This window comes from Hermetia illucens, chromosome 6 (assembly GCF_905115235.1).
Source record: "Hermetia illucens chromosome 6, iHerIll2.2.curated.20191125, whole genome shotgun sequence".
NCBI classification, from domain to species: domain Eukaryota; kingdom Metazoa; phylum Arthropoda; class Insecta; order Diptera; family Stratiomyidae; genus Hermetia; species Hermetia illucens.
Window position 1 is genome coordinate 95,633,115 of NC_051854.1, and position 17,444 is coordinate 95,650,558.

General features: G+C 44.6%; 1 long non-coding RNA gene across 1 annotated transcript in view; it reads right to left on the reverse strand.

Moving 5' to 3' along the window:
- Nucleotides 1-8,568, reverse strand: part of LOC119659928 — a 245,144-nt gene extending 236,576 nt beyond the window's left edge. Inside the window, exon 1 of the long non-coding RNA XR_005250385.1 lies at nucleotides 8,436-8,568. This is a non-coding gene — a long non-coding RNA (uncharacterized LOC119659928). The remainder of the gene's footprint in view (nucleotides 1-8,435) is intronic.
- Nucleotides 8,569-17,444: the final 8,876 nt, after the last annotated feature.

Here is a 17,444-nt window from a genome sequence, read left to right on the forward strand (position 1 = left end):
TTAAGATTAAAAAGGCGATATAATGCACCGAAAGGAAAGACTAGAAAGGAGTGCATCCTAAAAGGCAAGGACCTATCACCTCATATGATTTGAAGGACCATTAGCAGGCACATGTTGTGGTTCTATAGAGTAAAACTCTAATATGAATTTAACTGCGCTGTGCCCAAAATTCCGAATCCTTACTAGTGGTTTTTACAGGCAGACAGATGCGTGCACCAATTTTAAAATTATTACCCACCAGTGAACTATGGCCCTTTAGGAAAAAGTCCCTTTATAGTAAAAAATTACCACAAAACTGATCAAGTCTGAAAAAACCAGGACGAAAACTCAGTTCTCAGCTAGCATACGATTTTCCTGAACAACGCATCAAATACCAGAGCTCTTATTACTAACCATTTAACTCTACCAAAGATAGTCAGACATCTGAAAGGAAAATGGAGGAAAAATCACTATAGTCTAGGAAGGTGAAAAAAATCTAAGGAGGATGGACGACGAGCTACTTTGTTAATTATGCATGATGGAGAACAGTTTCAAAGAAAGAGGCCTCGAGTCGGAAAGGGACGTTTAGTGGCGTATATTGATTTTTCTTTCCTGTTCGTCAATTTAGCCAACCTAACACAAACGCGAGGCCTGCTATAGGGAAGAGTATCGACACATATGTGTAGCTTTAAACTCCATGTTATATTTTATTTAGAGGAAGATTACCTTGCAATATTCTCCTCTATTTTCCTAAAAAAATTCAAGGTATTGACTGTTTAGAAAAATTAGGAGTTATGCATGAGTATCTCGGGAAATAAGAAAGCAGGTATGGCTAACCTGACAGTTTCAAAAATATCAATAATTGATGTCAGTCGCTAATATGCATTAAATTAAATCATCATATCATATCCGGGCAAAACAGCAAGTTTTCGGGAACTTTCGAACAGTACCTAACCAGGAGAACTTCAACGGGGTGAAAAATAATTGATTCCAGGCTATGAGGAAGGCAAGGAAGAAATCCTGGCATAACGCGCGGATGAACATCTCGGACTGCAAATCTTCCAAAGTTTTCTGAAGTCAGGTCAACTAGTTCAAAAGGCTCCCTGATTCAAAACAAACATCTCGGTGCTTGAAACGACATGAAGTGTCTCCTTTTTCTAAACCTCATAAAAGGACACTATTACAATGTATCTGTTTCCTTCCCCTTGGCTCAGGCTATCCCCTTTGTCTCTCAACCTTTTTCTTTGCAAGGGTTCCAGAAGGCCCCGACAAACACAAAAAGCGATCTGCGCCAAACACCGTATGGATAAACTACACTTATGTCCAGTGGCTGAACTAATCGGCTCAAGAAGTTCTTCTGGATGGGTTAAATGATGTATGACTATCTCAGAATACACGACTGGGGTAAGGTCAAACTAGTCCCGATTCCCAAAAAGGGTAAATTTCAAAATGATCTGAGCAACTTTAGGCCGATCTCCCTTCTCGAGATTTTCTCCAAGTTAACAAACGCCATAGTGATATCCAGGCTTTCCTAGCTCTGGAGGATCACCCCATGCTACCAGAGGAAAGCTTTGCTTACAGAAAACACAGGTCCACCTTCTCGTGCCTCAATAACTTGCTAATTCACATAGCCATTAAAAAGGGTCATAAAGAGCCACATCAGAGCCTACGAGAGAATGGTCCTGTCGCTCCTCATAGGAATCATGGCTGACATGTTTCTTCCCCTAACATCATGCTCAACAGGAAGTCAACCATGCTGGGCCAACATGTGCTGATAAACAACGGCATTCACGAAGGGGGTTTCCTCATCCCAGTAATATTCAACGTTAATACGGCCTTCGTCACAAGAAATACTAATAATAGCAAAGTGGAAATTTTCCAATATGATGATGACTTCCTGATTATCGTCTCCGGGGAGGATGCAGAAAACATTTTTCGACTACAGGCAGATCTCTTCATAAATCAGTGCAACTTCCTAAAACTTCTCGTCAATTTGGAGAAGTCATGCACTATCGCTATTGATCGTTCTCCACTCGAAGTTTCTAGGCTCCACATTAAAAATGTCTACCTTGAGTATAAAAAATGAATCAAGCTTCCTGGGAAAAATCATCTTTGCCTCTTTCACAGTCAAGGAGTACATTAAATACATCTCAGATAAGGCTCTGAAGGCGACCAGGATCGTAAATTTTTGCCATCGGAGCAAACTGGGAACATCACCCTAGAGAAGCTCTCAGGCTATTTACAGTGATTCTTAGAAAAATCCTTGGCTATGCCTCCTCTTCAGTATTCGCTCCCCTCCCCCTCCTTGAGAAGAAAATGGAATGTCTTTCGGCAGCTTCCCAGAGGCATAATCTTGGCTTCATGAGACTGTCATGTCATCTTTGCACTAGAGCGCGAATCTCCTCGCTCTTACGGGAAATCTTTACTAGCAGCCAAAAAGAGATTCCCAATGCCAAAATGTTCAGCCCCTCCTTTTATGCCCTCATCAGGGACACTTACACAATAACGTCTGTTTTCAACAAATTCATATGCAGACATAATCCTCGTCCCGTTCAAGAGCTTCTCCACATTAAACCCTTATGGGAATAACGACTTCCCCTCCATAGCCGATATGGCCATATGTGGTGAAATCGAAGCTCAAAAATGGGAAGCTCTTAGCTTTACGATCTTCACTACGGATGCCAACTTTGCAATAACTCTGCTCAGTGATGAGGACAAATAGAATTTCTGTTCTCTCTACAGAGCTACTAGCCATTGTTCAAGCAATCAAGCTGTCAGGTACGGTTAAGTTAAAGAAAATCCTAATCATCACGAACCCTCTTTAAGCCATTAAAGACTTCATTAACAAAACCCCCAAGTCCGCGATGAAATGAGAAAAGCTCGTCTAAAAAAAGTGATCACACTCTAGGTTCCAGGCAAGAGCGAAAATTTTTACAACGAAATGGCGGATACTGATGCCAAACGAGCAAGAACAACGGGCACCCTCTTCATGCTTTTTCTGACGTCTGACAACTAACACGTAACCCCAATCGTTCTGAATGGAACGAGGCTTTCAAATTCACTTTCTTAGATAAAGGTGAGTTTTTCTTTCGTGTCTTCCCTAACATTTCCATCAAGCTCTGATTTCATGGCATGACACTCAGTACGGGTGACACCAAGAACTTAAACAGAATAGTCTCAAACTTTACCCTTTGTAAAGCCCTCCTAGCCGAGATCAGTATGGAAGAGGCGAATGATCACATTATGGTATCCTTCAATGCAAGAAGTTCTCTCAGCAAAGGACCAACCTCGGGTGGATTATGCGTTACAACTCGCTACGCAGATTATAGATTACTCTGGATAGGTCTAGCCAGTTTTCGGATTCTAGCTTCGCTCTTCCCTCTTCTGGTCATATTTTTCCTCCTCCCGTCATCTTCCATATCTAACCTACCCCCTCCGTTTGCCTTTCTCGCACACCTCATGTCTTTGTTGTATCTTTCTTTCATTTTTTCACGTCGTAAAAAAAGGAGCTCCAAACAATCTCCATTCTTCCCTGTCCTGCATTTTCTAAGATAAACATTTCTATGAAGTACATCATAAACTTATCGAAAATGTTCCACAGCCTGCTGTTCTATCGGGAGTCATCGTAAGCCGAATCAACAACAACAACAACATAAATCATACCCATGAGGATCAAAAAATATTTAGTTTGTTTTCAAACAAACCATAAATTGCCACCTATTCAGAATCATCATCATATTCGACGGCGCAACAACCGGTATCCGCTCTAGACCTGCCTTAATAAGGAGCTCCAGACACCCCGGTTTGATGCCGAGGTCTACCAATTCGATATCCCTAAAAGCTGTCTGGCATCCTGACTTACGCCGCCGTTCCATTTCAGACAGGGTCGCTTCGTCTTCTTTTTCTACCATAGATATTGCTCTTATAGACTTTCCCTTCCTCATCCATACGGATTAAGTGACCCGCCCACCGTAACCTATTGAGCCGGATTTTATCTACAACCTGACGGTCATGGTATCGCTCATAGATTTTGTCGTTATGTAGGCTACGGAATCGTCCATCCTCATGTAGAAGGCCGAAAATTCTTCGGAGGATTCTTCTCTCGAACGCGGCCAAGAGTTCGCAGCTTTTCTTGCTAAGAACCCAAGTCTTCGAAGAATACATGAGGGCTGGCAAGATTATTGTCTTGTGCAGTTAGAGCTTTGACCGCACGGTGATACGGGCGATGGCGGTCAAAGGGTAGTATAGGTCCCAGGGCGAAACGTGAATTGCTAGCCACGATGGAACATAAAACCTGGGAATCGCCTGCTGAACCAACACCAACAGCTCTACTACCAAACCGTATCTCCACCTTCATGTGGTGGCAGCTGCGAACTCTTTCTTAATGAAAAGCTGCATACGGAGAAGGATGAAGGCGAGTCTCCCGTGCCTAAAAACTGGGAAAATTGTACCAACTGGTAATCCAGGTTGGGGGTTGGGTAGGGCTGACAACCCTACATGGAAAACATCTTGTTATGAAGCCAAAAAAGGAGTCTCGGACTGGATTGACGACACAACGACGAAGACGACAACGAAAACGGAATAACGATTTGCGCATTTTCTCATGGAACGTGCGCTCCCTGTACAGAGATGGAGCCTGCAAGCAGCTAGCCGATACCCCGCTCCAATATAGGGCTGATGTAACTGCTTTTTAGGAGATGCGCTGGACAGGAACCGGTTTCCTGGGAAAGAGTCACTACACCATATAGTATAATGGCCATCCAGTGAACCATATGTTCGGAGTAGGTTTCTTAGTCAGCCTATTTCCAAGTTTCTAAGTCAACTAAAAAATGAAACCTGCTGTTACCGGCTTTGAAAACATAAGCGAATGGCCATGCATTCTGGGCTTCCGAGGCAAATTTAAAAATGTAAGCCTTATTAACATTCACGCCCCTACAGAGGAGACTGCAAAGTCGGAGAAAGATACCTTTTATGAGGCAAAAAAAAACGAACCCTCCAAGCCTGTCCCAGATGTGCTAACAAAATCATACTTAGGGATTTTAACAGCCGAGTAGGGAAGGAGCCCGTATTCAGGCGACACGTTGGCTCTCATAGCTGCCATCAAAATACAAATGATATTGGACTGTGGAATATTCAATTAGCAGTGTCACACGAAATGGTTGTTGGAATTACCTGGTTTGCGCGGAAAGCGGTCCACAAACAAACGTAGGCCTCTCCAGATGGAATCACTTTCTATCAAATTGACTACATGTTGACCGAAGACCGCAACCTTTCAGCCTTGATGAATGTCAGAAAATATAGCTGGGGGGGGGGGGGCAATATAGACTCGGGCCACTATCTCGTTGGCATGGTGCTCGGAGCTCGAATAACAACACCACCCAGAATCCCCTCTGACAATCAGGTGAGAGTTAACACTGAAGCCATTCACAACGCAGTACTCCGTATCGCCTATAAGGTGGAAATGGAGGTGGCAATAATCGCAGTCAACAGAGATCTTGGAGATGAAGCATCAACAAATGATCTTCGCCAGTCGCAAAAGGAGTCGGAACGGCTGGCTCGACGATGAATGTAAGCTAACCACAGAACGGAAGAATGCGGCATGCCGAATAATGTTGAAGTCTCGAAGGACGCGGGCACACGCGGAGACTTATCACGAACTCAGGAGAGAGAAGAAGCGAGACCGAAAAGGCAACCTGGGAGAACCAACAATCCTCTAACCTCGAAAAGTACAGGGAGCAACCGCATCAGGTGGGGAAGTTTTACCAGCAAGTCAGCAGGATGAAGCCTTATTCATCTCGATGCTTATCGTGCCGAGACAAAGAGGGAAATCTGATTTCCGACAGAATGGACATATTGGAGTAATGGATTGAACACTTTGTTGAACTGCTGAACAACCAGAACATCGGCGAGTTGGAGGTCTCACCAACTGAAGACGATGGACAAATCCTGACACCAACAAGTACAGGAGAAACAGTCCGTGCAATTTATTGACTTAGAGAGGAGTTGCCAGGAGTCGATGGAATTACAACCGTATTGGTTAAAAAAGGAGGCGACAAATTATACCAAACGGTTCATCAACTTATTCTCAAGGTGCGGAACAGCGAATCAACGCCTAATTACTAGCAAAGAGGCATTATCTGCCCCATACATAAAAGGGGGGATATCACATAGTGCAGCAATTATAGAGGTATTACGTTTGGTGAGTATGATCTATAAGATATTCTCCGCTATCTTGCTTGGTCGGATAGCCCCATACGCCCAGAACATCATTGACCCATACCAAAGACGCTTCAATCCAGCCAAATCAGGAACCGGTCAGATTTTATCTCTGCGACATGCAATGGAAAAACTGTTGAAATATGGGCATCATCTTTTCATCGACTTCAGGTCCACATATTCCAGCAAAGCTAAGGTAAAACTGGTACGACGAAATCCGCGCATGGTTGTTGGCAGCCAACAGAGCCTATTTCAGCTTACAAAAACGGTTCCGTTCGACACGTCTCATCATGGGGTCAAAGCTCGTGCTGTACAAGATAATAATTTTGCCAGTTCTCGTGGATTCCTCGGAGATTTGGGTTCTTAACAAGAAAACTTGTGAACTCTTGGCCGCGTTTGAGAGAAAAATCCTTGCCCCCTACATGAAATCTATAAGCGATACCATGACCGTCAGGTTTTGGATAGAATCCGACTCAATAGGTTACGGTGGGCAGGTCACTTAATCCGTATTGGTGAAGATGATCCAGCCCAAAACGTCTATAAGGGCAATATCTATGCCTGAGATGGAACGTTGGCGTAGGCCAGGATGCACGACAGCTTTTAGGGATATCGAATTGGTAGACGTCGACGCATGGCCGGAATGTGTGGAGTTCCTTATTAAGGCAGGCTTAGAACAGATACCGGTTGTTGCGCCTCAACCTCAACACATATCCCTTTTGATTGTTATGTGTAACATAGCGTCTATATTTCATTTGGAAATGGTGACTTCTCAATTTCGAACTGCCATATCAAGAGGTTAAGGCTCAAAGACATTTCTTAAAGATGAATGTGACAGAAAAAAAATGGAAAGCAGAAACAATCCTGCAATGGATATAGTGACAACCTCCAAATACATTGAGGTGAGGGGTTGTTTTACAACCCCTGCTAATGTACGAGTATTCATAAATTCCAATCCAGCAGTAATCAACCCCCATTTCCATAAACATTCCCACGACCTTTATTAATGAACATATTTCTAATTTGCGAACTGGCATAAATTCCATTTCGAACATCAGAAGGATTTCAATGGTGGTACACTAAATGTCATCAATGTATGTTAACACAGTTCTTTGGCTTTCCCGATTTGGAGATTGCTCCCGAAATAGAGACAGGGAATTGCTCACACTGAATCGAAGACATAGAATCCTCTCAGATTTATTGAGCTTCTTCCCGTAATGTCATCGGTAAACAAGACATGCAACAACCTAGTGGTAAACTGTAGAGACTGAATAGATTTGAACATTCAGATTCGATAGTTAAACCTGCCTAGACGGAACAATATAAATAAATTCTGCTTTTAGCCATGTAAAATCCTTTTCTTTTTTCTCCTTGGGACAGACGGTATAGTATACCTTCTGAATTTGACTTCGAATGAGACTTTGCTTGTGAAGTAACCTCTGATGATGATGATGACTGCACATGCATCCTGGGAAGTGTGTTTAAAAGAGACAACTTCAGAAATAAAATAGCAGCATAAAATTGCAACGACGAGAACCCCAAACCCTGAACTCATGTCAACCATGCTGCGTTATCCTCTCATTCTCCTTACACCGGAGTAGGCTTGAATAGAGGACGATGAATAGTTCAGAAAAGCATTCTCCGGCTCTACATGAACAGCGAAACTTTCCAATAAACATTACACGGATGCACCATATATTCAAATTTCTGTCCAATGAACGCGAACAAACGAATGGACAAACAGAAAAGTGCACTTTGATGCCTGCACTGGAGAAGGGGTGAACGGCTTGTCGCTGACAAGACAGCATGGTATCCAGTGCATACAAGCAAAAATACATGGATACAGTTCCGCCTAGCCGCCTAATTATTCTTCATGTCCTAAATCAAACGGGCTCTGCCTCGTACGAGTGTGAATACAAGTCCTTTTGCAAAATATTAATGATACATCACTATTACAGCGTACGATACCCAACTGCCATTGAAAAAACATCGCAAATGCATCATCACATTAAGGTGCGGCGTGCCATTACTAACATTCTACGGGAAGGTGGAATGCAACGCGGGTTAATGGAAAAACAACGTCAGAGAAAACATTACTCAAAAAAGCTGACAACATGTCACTCGCTTTGAAGTCACTCCAACCGTAAAGCTACAAAGTATTTGCAAAACAGCACAGGCGAGAACATCGACATGGAAAAGGACGCTCCCGTTCACTGTCTAATCTATTCGGATTTCATACGTACCTCCAGTAAAATCGGGAATAACTCTGCAACTTCAACTGTGTTTGTGACTGCATCCATTTTAGTAATCCCAATGGAAGTTGCACCGAAATGGCTTAAATTGACTCAACTGAACGAAAAAAAATTATTATCTTAACTCGCGCACGGAATCGAATAAACTGATTTCGGCATCATTAGAAGATCTTCTTGAAACCCAAAAGTACATCCTTCGGGAGATCTTCTTGAAACGTTAAAAACTTGTTTTTGTAATAAAAGTTCACATGGCTTGGGAGATGTATCACCTTAACCCCTTCAATTTACTCCCTTCGAACTTTAATCTATTCTTACATCATTGCAAGGAGTGAAAACCTGTTTGCATTGTCAAGATTGTCGCAACGATGGGAAATTTAATAAAATTGAGGATAATATGAATATTTATACCTTTGCTATATAGATATCCATGTGAGATACATTCTCTATCATACGAATCAAAAGTTCATCCACCCAATATCAAATGGAATATTTGATTTTGTTAACTACTGGATAATGAGACTTCCTTGAAATTGTTTCTTTATCTTCAAAATCCGTTAAAAATATTACTTGTATCTATTGGCAGTTAATACCTATTATTATTATTCTGTTATGGGAAAGTAGCACCGCGTCCTTGAAGAACTATTGTGCCCCTTTTACTGGTTATAGTGTACCTGTTGATCATAGTATCTCAAGCAGGCCTGTAACCGTTAGGAACTTTAGTATGTTCCCCACTTCCAGAAGTTTCAGCTTTGCATCTGGTATTAAGTGTTTTCCCAGATGTATCGACCTACTTTGCACAAGTGCCGGACACTGTCCCAGGACGTGCATAGAGGTTTCGTCCGTAGATATCCCTAGCTTCCCTAGGTGATAGTTCAGCCGACAATGACCAGTGAGAATTCCCACTATGATTCGAAGGTTCTTTTTGGTGAGATTTAAGCAATCCTTTGTGCGCATGGGTTCGTATCCCCCAATAAGCACCCTGGACTGCTCCATCCCTGGTAGGCCCGCCCAATATAGTTCCCTCAACCGTTTCTCTTCGTTTCTTAGATTCATAGCCATGAAACCATTTCCGATTCCACAGAAGGGTTCTGGCCCGTGTAAAGGCATCCCTGCTCCCTTCTTGGCTAGTTCATCCGCTGCCTCATTGCCTTCCAACCCAGCATGGCCTGGAACCCAAAGTATCCAGACCTTGTTGGACGAGCCGAGTGTATTCAGTCTCTCAAGGCATTCCCATAACAGTTTAGAGTTCACCTGGTTGGACCTAAGTGCCTTGATCGCTGCTTGGCTATCGGTGAGAATAGCTATGTTCTGCCCCCTGTAGTTCCTTTGCAGATTAAAGGAGGCACATTTGTCTATGGCGTAAATTTCCGCCTGGAATATGCTAGTGTACCTGCCCATTGGCTCAAAGTATATTTTCCTTGGACCAATGACACCGGCACCCGCTCCCTCTGCTGTGAGGGATCCGTCAGTGTACCAAGTAATCAGTTGCTGGTTTAGGCCGTATGTCGCAGCCACGCTCTCCCAGTTTGCCTTGTTACTCCAGCGTGTTTCAAACTTCCTATCGAAGTGAAATCTCGTTGTCATGTTGTCCCTCGGTATCAGTAATTCGGGATACCGCCTAGAAAGGATATCAATCTTCCTTCGATTTAGGCAGCTCCCCGCCTCACTCATACTACCGGCCATCCTGAATATTGATCTCCTTGCCTGCATCTGTATGTGCAGATGGAGAGGGGTTAACCCCAGAAGGACCTCCAGGGATGCTGTTGGGCATGTCCTCATTGCGCCACTGATACAGACGCAAGCCAGCCTTTGGAGCTTATGTAATTCCCTGGCTTGTGTGCTGAGTTGGGTTCTTTCTGCCCAGATTACCGCTCCATAGGTAATCATTGGCCTTACTATTGCAGTATATATCCAAAGTAGTATCTTCGGGCTGCAACCCCATTTTTTTCCTGCTATGGATCTGCAAGTCATCAGAGCCCTCGTGACTTTTCGACAAGTGTTTCCGACATGTGTCTTCCAGAGTAATTTTTGGTCTAGCGTGATTCCCAAATATTTGACCTCTGTTTCTCGTTTCACCTCCATATCATGTAATGTTATGGCTTTCAGGTGATCCAGCTTACGCCTCCTAGTGAATGGTACTATGGTGGTTTTGGTTGGGTTGATCCGCAGTCCCACCTTCCTGCACCAGGCACTAGTAACCCTTAATCCAGTTTGGATTCTATCACATAGGGTATCTTCATATTTGCCCTTACAGATTAGAACAATGTCGTCCGCGTAGCCCTGGACTTGTATTCCAGTATTAGTTAACACGTCCAGGAGTTCATCCACTACCATACTCCACATCAGCGGCGATAGTACTCCACCCTGTGGACAGCCTTGAGTGGGGTTCATGATAATAGAATTTGTACCTGTTTGTACCTCTATTTGTCTGCTTTCTAGCATTTTGCCCATCCAGAGTGCCAGGGTGTTTCTCACTCCTTTGCGGCTCAGGGCATCCTGTATCTCTGTGTGCGATGTGTTGTCGAATGCTCCTTCGATATCCAAAAACGCGCACAGTGCAATTTCTTTTGTTTCTATGGCATCCCGTAGTACCTCTATCAGCTGATACAGAGCAGTTTCAGTTGACCGTCCTGCCCGGTAAGCGTTTTGACAGTGATGTAGGGGATTACGCTTTAGAACGTTAGTTCTAATATAGTTGTCTATGACCTTCTCCACCGTTTTGAGTACGAACGATGTTAGGCAGATTGGTCTGAAAGATTTAGGGTGAAAAGGATCCTTTTTACCCGCTTTCGGAATAAAGACCACTTTTGCCCGTCTCCATGCCCTTGGTATGTAACCCTGTGTTATGCTCCCCCTTACCACCCTCGGAAGAGATTCTAAGATAATTCCTACGCCTCTCTGGATAAGTGCTGGGAAAATGCCATCTACTCCGGGAGATTTCATTGGTTGAAAAGTTCCCACTGCCCATCTTAGCTTAGCTTCTGAGCATACCTCTTTTGCTAGTTTCCAGCTCTCTTTCCTTCCCCTTTTATTCGTTGTTGGGGTGTCAGGCAGATTATTATCGCCTGCCGCCGAGGGGTAGGACCCCGGGAAGTGAGTTCTGAGAAGCAGGTGTACCCTGTCCTCCTCATTCTCGGTGAATATCCCATCTTCCTTTTCCAAGCAGACAGAGGATATTCCCCCGTCTTTGGCTACAGCCTTGTACAGCCTGGTTGCTTCTGTGATCTGTTCAATCCCTTCACAGAATTCCCTAAAGCTGTTCCGTTTCGCTTCCCTGATCGCGTTGCTATACGATTCAGTGCATTTTTATACCTCCGCCAGTCCCCGGTTTGTTTTGCCCGGTTAAAGAGTTTTCGTACCTCCGTTCTCATTCTGGCTAAGTTCCTGTTCCACCATGGTACATCCCTTGATGACTTGACTGTCTTGGCCGGACAGCTGGCCTCATATGCGTCAATGACAATTGTGTTGAGGTCTTCCACCACCGTTTCTAATTCCAATTCGCTCCTGATGTCACCTCCCCCTTGAAGGTGGGCAATGTTGTTGCTCAGGTGCGCTGTGTAGGATTCCCAATCCGTTCTCTTGGGATTCCTTATTATTCTTTTTATTTCGGAGTTACCCTCAATGTCGAATCTGATTATCCTGTGATCAGACATTGAGGGTTCATCCGACACCCTCCTCCGTTCATTAGGGTATTTCCTAGAGTTATATCTAGTACCTCTTGTCTGGTGCTGGTCACAAATGTTGGAGTGTTCCCTACGTTGTATATTTCTAACTTATTACTAAGAATAAATTCGAGAAGGTACTCACCTCTACGATTAGTGTCGCTGCTTCCCCACACTTCGTGGTGGGCGTTGGCATCGCAACCGAGAAGAAGTGGTAACGCCCTCTCCTCGCAATACTCCGTCAGCTTTGCGACTTGTTCCGGTGGAGCCCGGCCCTCGTCTCCTGGGAAGTATCCCGATGCTACAACTACCTCTCGCGTGCTCCTCCCGGCTTCCAATGAGACTTGGATAGCCGCAAAGTCCCCGGTTAAGAACTCTGAAAGACATATGTATTTTAAATTACGTTTGAGAATTATGCAAGCTCTTGGTTTTTCACAAGAGGAGTCCCAAATTACCTGCATGTCTCCTCCTTGCAGACCGCGAATCTGCCCCCGGTACACCCAGCGCTCCGGAGCCAGCACTATTCCAATGTTCTCCTTGGAATTTGCCCTTGCAATCACTGCAGATGCAGCTCTCGCATGGTGGAGGTTTATCTGGGCTATCCTAGTGCTGGCCATTGGCTCCGTCATTGTTTGGAGCTCTTCTCCACTGTCGGAGTGTCACCCTCCTTCTCCGACATGGCGCTTTCCTGCGCGTCGCTGTCCACCCCGAGCCCTAGGAGTCCTAGGTCTAGGTCGTCCAGCTTCTGTTCTTCACTGGGCAGCAGGTCTATTTCCCTGGTTGATCCAGTTCTTTCCGCCTCTATGGCTTCCGCGACTTCTTCAGGGACCTCGGTAAGTTTTCCACCCGATCCCTCCTCCGAGGTCTCTTTCCTTGGCTTTTCCTTGTGCGCATGCACGGGTATGTTGCCAAATCGGTAGTTGATATGACAACTCCGACGTTTAATTGCCTCTAGGGATCGGTCTATCTACCCCGATCGTGAGGAGTTTACCCTTTCCCTCCACCTTGCTTCTGAAGACTCTCCATAGTCGAGTATGGAGATCTTCATTCTGAGCAATTAGGAGTCTCATAAGGTCTTCTGTTTCTATTGCCGCGGCCTTTGGCAGAAAAACTGTCACCATGTGGGCTCCTGGTATATCATCTCCAGCACATGTTGACAGTTCCACCCCTTCCCAGCCTGATAATCCAGGAATTATGGTTCTAACCCATTCTGCGGTGCCTTCCGTCGCGCAGTCCACCAGTATAAGGCCTGGTCGAAAGCGTATCCCGGTGAACACCAGTTTCGACGTCCAACCGTTGATCATCTGCTTGACGACAAGTTCCTCAATAATTTCCTGTTCCTCCCGAGTGAGTATTTGCTCGGGAAACCTTTTTGGCAGTATGGCCAGTCGAACGCGCTTGACCGCAGCACGTAAGGTCTAACTTACTCACGGTAAGGTCTAACTTACTCACTGAGGCGACCAGGTATCAGTGAGGCTCCGTTCGAATACAGTCAGTTACCCCCGACTGCAAACTATCCAATGGGCACGGTTCGCATGACACCCTGGATTGGGGGAGGTATTTTTCGACTCCCCAGTCTAGATCCGTAGCGATCCGTAGTAGGGTCACCTCGTACAGGGTGTGGCTATCACCACTCACTAACGGTCTTGGTAGACGAGAGGCTTGGCCCCTGAAAAGGCACACACGTCCCAGAGGAGAGACAACTCATCCTTAGAGAGAGATAGGTTGGCCTCAGGGAACTATGTTCCGCATCAGTCTATCCTGCAGTGCACTGCTTGACCCCAGTTAATACCTAATCCTCACTATAACTAATAATCCAATTTAAATCCTGACCGCTCGCATGCCTTGAATACATAAAACCTTTGACATATCCTTCAAATCCTTTCAACAAGCATTATTCCCTCTTCTGGAGTCGGACACTATTAAATTTCTAAGGACAATCCTCAGTCGGGGTAGTTCAAACCAATATTATTTTGTGTTGACGTAATTAAAGATTCAAGATGTTATTTCCAATGAAATAGATACCGCGAAAGCAATACAAGCATTTCTCAGCCTTAGGGATCGGATTTTCCACTGCAAGCCAACTATGGCAATTTACATCTGACTTCATGAGCTGAAACAACGGAGTATGTTATATTACGAAAGTATGGGCTCGCTCCGTAACCTCACCTTACCTGAATATCTGTCTTAGTATCTTCTTCTCTGTCATGTCATGAATCAAGTCTTTTTTTCAGAATCCTTTACATTCTTTTGTTAATTACAAAATTCCCGGTAAAAAGTCTATCCGGGGTCGTAAAAATTCAAATTCAAAAAATCAACAACGGGCCAACAACGAGTGCCTGAGCTAGGCTTGCCTTAGTAAGGAATTGCAGACATCCTGGTTTTACGCCGAGGTCCACCAATTTGATATCCCTAAAAACTGTTTGGCATCCTAACTTACGCCATCCCTTCATCTGAGGCAGGGTCTGCTTCGTTTTCTTTTTCTACCATAGATATTGCCCTTATAGACTTTCCGGGCTGGATCATCCTCACAAATACGGATTAGGTGACCCGCTCACCGAGTTTTATCCATAACCACAAGACGGTGGTGGTATCGCTCATAGATTTCTTCGTTACAGAATCGTTCATCCTCATGTAGGGGGCCAAAAATTCTTCTGAGGATTCTTCTTTCGAACACGGCCAGGAGTTCACAAGTTTTTCTGCTAAGAACCCAGGTCTCTCAGGAATAAATAACGACTGGAAAGATAAATGTCTTCTACAACTTTGACTTTGTTTTGTTTTTGCAAGCTGAAATAGGCTCTGTTTTCTGCCAACAGCGTCATAGCTGTTATCGGTTATGATTTTCGATCCAAGATAGGAGAAGTTATCATTAGCCTCAAAGTTGTGGTCTCCTATCTTTATTGTTCTCGTTTGTTTGGTTTTTGGCGGGGCGGGTTAAAGAGAATGCATGATATGGCATTCCCTTGTCTTGGACCATTGTTGATGTCGAATGGTCTTGAGAGTTATCCTGCTGCTTTTATCTGACCTCGCACATTGGTCAGGGTCAGCCTAGTCAGTCTTATCAATTTTGTCGCGATACAAAATTCTCTCAGGTCCGTGTACAGTCTTACCCTGACTATGCAATCATAGGCGGCTTTAAAGTCGTTGAAAAAATGGTGCAACTGATGGTCATATTCCACCTGGTTTTCCATCGCTTGCCGCAAACAGAAAATCTGATCTGTTTGCCTGGAGTAAAGCCTCTTTGGTATAGGCCAATGATGTTCTGGGCGTACGAGCCTATCTGGCCTAGCAAGATAGAGGAGAATATCTTATAGATGGTACTCAGCAACGAGATACCTCAATAATTGCTGCACTACCTGATATCCTCCCTTTCATATATGGGGCAGATAATACCTCGTTGCCAGTCGTCAGGCATTGATTCCTCAAGCAGCTCAAGAGCCTTCAAGCCAGTTGATGACTAGCTTGGCGTAATTGGTCACTTCCATATTTAACTAATTCGGCTGTAATTACATTCTCGTCTATCCTGACGACTTATGGTATTTTTTATGTCCGCCGTCTTCAGTTGGCAGCACCTCCCACCTCGGCAATATTTTGGTTGTTAAGCAATTCATTAAAATACTCAGCACATCGCTCCGATATGCCCATTCTGTCGGAAATCAGACTTTCCTTTTTTTCTCGGCAGGGTATCGAGGTGTATAAGTCTTCATCCTGCTGACTTGTTCATAAAGCTTCCGCGCCTGGTGTGGATGCTCCCTGCACCTCTCGAATTCATAGCTTTATTGGTTCCTCCAAGTTTCATTTCTCTGTCTGTAAATTCTCCACTCGATGGAGTTCGTGATAGGCCCTTGCGCTTGGCCGCGCTCATTGAGAGTGCAACACCGCCCGTGTCAATGATAACGCCCTTCAAAGGGTTGTGAAGATCATTTGTTGATGCTTCATCTTCAGGATCTCCGTTCATCATCATCATTATCAACGGCGAAACAACCGGTATCCGGTCTAGGCTTGCCCTGATAAGGAACTCCAGACATCCCGGTTTTGCGCCGAGGTCTAGCAATTTGATATCCCTCAAAGCTGTCCGGTGTCTTACGCCATCGCTCCATTTCAGGCAGGGTCTGCCTCGTCTTCTTTTTTTACCATAGATATTGCCCTTATAGACTTTTCGGGCTAGATCATTCTTACCCACCGTAACCTATTGAGCCGAATTTTATCTACAACCGGACGGTCATGGTGTCGCTCGTAGATTTTGTCGTTATGTAGACTACGGAATCGTCCATCCTCATGTAGGGGGCCAAAAATTCTTCGGAGGATTCTTCTCTCGAACGCGGCCAAGAGTTTGCAATTTTTCTTGTTAGGAACCCAAGTTTCCGAGGAATACATGAGGACTGGGAAGATCATTGTCGTGTACAGTAAGAGCTTTGACCCTATGGACGTTTCGATCGAAACAGTTTTTGTAAGCTGAAATAGGCTCTGTTGCCTGCCAAAAACCGTGCGCGAATTTCATCATCGTAGCTGTTATCGGTTGTGATTTTCGACCCTAGATAGGAGAAATTATCAAAGGTCTCAAAGTTGTAGTCTCCTATCTTTATTAGTCCTGTTTGACCAGTGCCGTTTGATGTTGTTCGTTCTTTCGGTTTTGGTTTTGGTGCTGACATTCCCACCACCATATACTTTGTCCTGCCTTCATTGATGTGCAGCCCAAGATCTCGCGCCAATCACCACCTGCTCGATCTGAATGAAGGGAGTTTGTACGTCTCGGGTCGTTCTTCTTCTTTGGTTGAAAGTGGTCCCGTCTGGAGAGGCCCACGTATGTTTATGGACCGCTTTCCGCGCAAACCAGGTACTTCCAACAACCATTTCGTGCGATACTGCTAACCGTATCCACAGTCCGTTATCATTTGCGTTTTTACGTAAAATATGGGAGCCAACGTATCGCCTGAATACGGGCTCCGTCTCTACTTGACTGTTAACTGGAACAGGTTTCTAGGGACCGCTCAATTGCCACGTAGTAGTAGTAACATCCGACTCTACAGTCTCCTCTGGAGGAGCGTGAACGTTAATAAGGTTTATGTTTCTAAATTTGCCTTGCAAGCACAGAGTTCATAGCCCTTCGCTTATGCGATAATAGCAGGTTTTTGGTTTTTTGGCTGACTGAGAAATCTACGCCGAGCACATGGTTTACTGGATGGCCACTATAATATATGATGTAGTGGCTTTTCTCCAGGAAAGCGGTCCCTGTCCAACGTATTTCTTACAACGCTTTTACTTTAGCGTAGCGGTGAGGATAGGGTTTGACTATCAAACTCTATCTAGTGTTGGTTCAGCAGGCATTTCTTAGGGT